Here is a 6,023-nt window from a genome sequence, read left to right as displayed (position 1 = left end):
AACGTATTTTATAAATTAATGGACCGACGTTGGTGGAGTTTATAAGCAGGGGTAAACGTTGTAGATAAGTGAAAAATTAAGTCACACCCCAGTGTTTAAAAAATACAACATAAACAAGATCCGCTTGAGTGCTTTTAATTACGCACAAACGCTCGCGATTTTGGTGAAAATCATAGAAATCCTAAAACAGGTTTGATAAATTATGGAGAACCGATCGGTTGTTTCAGCTTTTAAAGTACAACAAAGTATTTTGACCGGTTCTTAGCTTTAATATAAATATTTGTATCACTATTTCGCGTTAGCTTTTTTTAGGTCGTGCCCTTTTGCGTTACGGCTACGCACTTAAGTTATCTTTTTTGTCAAAATGTATATTAATAAGCAGGGAGTCGAACCGTTTAACTTTTCCGGTTCAGTTCCGGTTACGGTTTGAGTCAATTTAAAGGGTTCAGGTTAAGGTCCTGTTCGACCGTCGTTATTTCAAAACCGGTTCATAAGTCCCGGTTCGCATACAAGATAAGTTGCGTTAAATCTAAAAATTTGGGTCAATTAATGTAGCGAATAATCTTTGAATTGTAAGTCATTTAATCTAAGTTACGTGACGTATTAAAAAAACGGCAACCGATCATTGAAATATCCTAAAAATGAAAAATCAACGTTTTATTTAATCAATATTCAATTTTTTTATATAAAATTTCGACCATGGCGTAATTTGACTCTGTAAAATACAAGTTCGGGCGTCATGCTGAAGTTAACCGCTTTCGTTTGCAGGTTCGGCTTCGGTTCAGGTTCAGATTCTTTTAAATTATTCAGCTCAGTTCCGGTTTGGCTCCTTAAAATCTTACAAAAACCGGTTCAGGTTCGGTTACGGTTCGGTAAAAATTGACCAAAATCCGATTCATAAAGTTCCGGTCAGGAAAATACCCTTCTGTGATTGTATAAGTCATTTTAAAAACACACTACAAGTTCTTGGTATTTGTTCAATTACTATTAAATTAAACAATAGGTAAAAAAAGTGTGGGAATTTTTTTTACTGACGTTTAATCCCGTGCTTGGCCAAACACCTAATAATCCCCAAATGTAAACAAAAAAGGTCAAGACCATCAGAAATGAAAGTAAAACACGACTAATTACCGTTAAATACAGCCATGCAGGCAATTAATTTTAATTAAATACAGAGTATAGGTACTTTGCAGCGGTAAAGTTTGATGGAATTTATTTGTTTCTCGCCACGTATAAAAGAAGAATGAATTTTTTACCTAAGCGCATGAAAATTTTTAGGGATGACGTCACAAAGTTGCGTCATAACGGAATGTCATGAAAATTATTCTCAAGAAACCTGAGTTGATCGTATGATGTTGTGCGGAAATATGCAACTTACATTCCAGTCCAAGCACATTTATGGAAATAACAAATTTGCGCGTAGCCGAAATTCGTTTATTGTGTTTAAATTGTCAAAAGTTATTAATAAGAAAAAGACGTAACGAAGACAAACCGTTGGATAGAGCAATCAAAAGGTCGTATGTTAGACTGGCTTTTCGGAAAGTACGATTTGCCCCATGGAAATGAAATTCGCGCAAAGATAAAGTGAAACGGTATATTAGCGGTTGAGCGATTAAAATAGGCAGAAAAACAAACACTTGAGGAAATAATCCTTGGCGAAATGTTTACTGCGCCGCGTAATCGTATTTCCTTTATCAAAATTTTCCTTGTTTAATATTGTCTGCTACGTCCCTGTTTAGAGGGTTGTGGAGTTCGACAGTGCAATGGATCACGTGCTATAAAACACAATCAAGACCGAAATACGATTTTCGTTAAAATAAAAAAAATTCTAAACTCCCATTAAAACCGAATTAGTAATTAGGATAAAGTTTTAGCCACGAATCTTACCTAAAAACTTAGGATTAAAATTTACAATTCTGCCTATAGAATTTGTTGTAATAAAAGAATAATTCCTTAATTTAAAATCGCCAGCTATAAACGATATGACAACGCGACAATAAAAATAAGTTATCTTTGATTTTTAATATTCAATCCGACTACATTCTATAACTATTCATGGGTTCAAAACTTGTGTTCATTGAACGATATAATTAGAAAAAAAGATAACCCGCAAACACCAGGCATAGGGCAGCGTATAGTTTGAAAAAAAAACATTCTGCAAAAAGATTTGTTGAAATATAAAAATAAGTTGAAAATTCATCTAAACCAGTTTAAGAGCAAGTTGAAAGCAATAGGTAATCGTACGTAATCTTGTATGTTTCCTATTAGAGCTCCGGCATGCTGAGAATTTCCACAACGACTTAAAAACATTCTGCAAAAAGATTTGTTGAAATATAAAAATAAGTTTGCTGAAAATTCATCTAAACCAGTTTAAGAGCAAGGCATAAGCAATAGGTAATCGTACGTAATCTTGTATGCTATCTTCTAATCTTGTATGCTTCCTATTAGAGCTCCGGCATGCTGAGAATTTCCACAACGACCTACAAAAAACTAACTCAGGTGAACATGAAAGGGTTCAACCGGCACTTTTGCACGCATGACTGCACATTCGCGAAATCGATATTTACAAACTGGCAAATGCGCGCTTTTAGAAAGGAGTGTATATCACGAATTAGCTTCTAAAACATGTGTAAGTGACTTTGCAATGCGTGCTGTTGATTGTACCGTTTTGACACATATTTAACGATAAAACTGCGGCAACAAAAATACTTATTGAAGAGTGCCGAATGTATTTCAATGGTGAAATTGTTAGCAAAATTGTTGTTCACGGCTCATACTGAAGTTCTTGAATTTTTGTAAGATTTTCACATTAGGCTTGATTGTCTTATAAAAGTTTTTTTGAAATAACGTTTGCCATATTTAACAGAATTGCGTTTAAAATGTAACAATAAGGTAGGACGTGCTTGTAAAAAGACAGATAGAGTCTTATCATAGTTGAAGCATAAAAAAATACTTTTTTTTTAACGTTTTTAGCGAGAAACTTACATCTTAAAAACTAGGAGCAATTCCTAAACAACAAGGCCTATTTCGGATTCAGCGACATCAAAATACCCCAAATACCGTGAAACTTTCTGGGGACCAAACTGTTTTTGACCAGTGTAAATAAAAGAGATTTTATTCACATTTTCTTTGCAATCTCCTTTCAGTTATAGATTTCCACCAATTAAAAGTTTCCATACACAGAACACTGAATTGTGGTTAGCGTGTGTTTTGGTATATTTAAACAGGAAAACAAGGCATCCAGCATAAATATTTACTTATGTTCACGTATTTTTGGCCGTAGAATGAAATAATTTGATTACACCAAACTCATATATCTATATTTATCTTAGCTATTGCTAGATTTGTTTTGTTGATTATGTTGCAGCGGTTCAATGTTCTGCACAAATATGCAACTGAAAAGTTAATTCACTTACTTTCAAGGTCAGGATGGCCCGGTAAAAAGAACACGTTTTTAACGGTAAGGCGTGCCTGCAAAAATGCCTTGATCCGACAACATTTATTTTTTCCGGTAAGACGGTTCACTTTTACCCGCTGTGCCTGGTCATCTAAAAGTGACCCTCTTTACAGCCAATACGTGCTTTTAGCTTCATTTTTACTTGAGAGAATTACAAGTTTCCGAAATACCGAATACGGCTTCGGCAAAGCGCTATAGGTTCGTTTTTTTCAAAAAGTCTTTTATCAGCAAAATTAAAGGAATAGGCATGGCAGTCGCAATATGTGTTTTTGATGTGTTTGATAGCAATCCCATGCCTTTGATACTTCGATTAGTCTGTTACTTTTAGGTTGTGCAGGTTTTACAAACAAAAGTAATTATCAACTTGACTGATAATAATTTGATAACAATCGGTATGTCCTTAATAGAGGCTCGAATTTACAACAGCGGAAACTGTATTTTTAGATGCGATAATTGTGCGAAAGATAGATAAATACATAGTTTAGAAGCAGTGGGTATCCAAGTTGTAAAATCGAGATTATTTTAGCACCTGCGATAAAGGATGTTGCAGTCGCCGGCGATAAAACCAACTCAAACAAAACTTCGCATTTGCCGCAAAGAAAAAATGCCCATAGACAGTCGGTAGACAAAAGGAAAGGCGGATAAAAAGTTTGTAGTCTGCCGCTTCAACCTAATAAATAGCGTCGTCTCGCTCTTGCCTCGGCAGCTACGCCAGGGCTCTGCATACCTACTTCTGACGTTGGATTTTAAAACGCGAAAAACCAGTTGAGTTGGTTTCCACCGCACGCCTTAGGACTGTCCAGTTACCAATTAGATGAAGCTAGGTCAGGTACAATGCTCGTAGTATTGTTGAGGCTAGCGTTTCCTAAACTGGCGAATATGGTTCACCTCGGGGCGCGTGAAGTACTACTTGAATCAAAGCAGTCGAAACAAAAACATTCGAAAAACATATATTTCAGCCATAAATGCAGCAAGATATCTAAAAAAGTGAGGTACTATGGTTGAAAGTTTTGGTTGGGAGTAGTATAAAGTCATTGTTTCCCATCAAATTTCTTAATAAAATTAGAACGAGACTCCGAAACGTATTTCGCTAGTAACTACAAGAAGAACAAACATTAAAGCGCATACAGAATAAGGTAACATTCTATGAACGTTTTGAATAAATCTCAAAATAATGGCTGGAGGTTGTAGTTAGATGTAGAATAAATATACTATAGCCCATACAGAGGTATGTGTCATTTGCGAATGTTAAAAAAACAAGCATTGGTTGAAATTTATGTTTCTCGAAATCGCAAATAACAAATAGAATTACTAAAACAACATTTCAGTTACCGGTATCTAAAAGACAGCCAGACACAACCATGACAATTGCTAACTGTTGGGTGCTTTTAACATTGTTGATATATGCAGGCTATATATATACAAGTTGAAATTGTATGTGCGCTTTCCGAGCTATAGGCGCGTTATGTAGAGAATACAGCTTATTTGTGTGACTGTTTAGGTTTATCAGTGCAAGCTAACAGCTTAAAGTTAGCTTTCGTCTTTATGATGATTCCAGAAAACAACAAGTTTGCACACTGTCAAAAAAGACAGGCGCCCTTTTATGTATAGTTGTACTCAAGCATAAAAGAGAACCTATAGTTGTGCCGGTTTTACAGTTCAGTACAATAGCGTCCCTGCTTTGGTTAGACACGGATTTAAGTGGCAAGAACATGTTTAGACCTTAAATACGTGACTTAAAACAGTTCAAACCCAATTTGACAAGTCTTCCTATAAAGCACGTAATTGTGAGACACCTACTGAACCCAAACCTAACCGTGAACTAATCAATGTGAATCTAAAATCTAGTCAGAATACAATTATTACCCCAAACAGCTGTCCTTTTAATCGTAGAATCCATGCTAAACCTATATCATTCTTTTTGCGCCTATAACCAGTTTAATCAATTGCACCTTTTAAATTTAAATAACAACAGATAAAACTGCGAAACCATGCAGTGGTCGAATGGCTTTTATAGGATTGAAGTTTGTTTTAGTTATTGTTAAGGCTTAAACTTTAAGCTATAGGCTTCGGCAACCTTTGCCTATAGTTCTAGTCACGGGAACAAATTCAAACTCAGAAAGGTCAAGGCGTGCCGTAATAAAATATAACTGACAATTTTATTGTTAAGACGTGTCTATAAACATTTGATAATAGCAACTGTTAAAAGCTCAGATTGAAAATAGCTATAATTTCATTTAAGAGTATGGTGGTGTTGGTTTAAAATTGAGTCTATGCGACGTCATTCATTATCAAAATGAAAAAGTTTAATAAAAATACTAGGGAACTCGATAAATTTGGTTGTCATCTAGCTTTGGGGGTAATTTTTTAGAGCCGTGAATTTCTCCATGTTAAGTTTATATATCAAACACCGAAAAATTTCGCCGGAAGTACAATAAAATGCATTCAAATATATATTGTTGATGGTGTGCAAAGCGAAAGTTTACCTCCGAACTCAGACACTGATCAATAAACGAGAAACGTACAACACAATTTTAGCAAAAACGTGGTTAAAATAGCCAAAAAT

This window comes from Ascidiella aspersa, chromosome 3 (genome assembly GCF_963924565.1).
Source record: "Ascidiella aspersa chromosome 3, kaAscAspe10.2, whole genome shotgun sequence".
Classification (NCBI taxonomy): Eukaryota; Metazoa; Chordata; class Ascidiacea; order Phlebobranchia; family Ascidiidae; genus Ascidiella; species Ascidiella aspersa.
The sequence above is the reverse complement of the archived record's forward strand: the minus strand, read 5'-3'. Positions refer to the sequence as shown.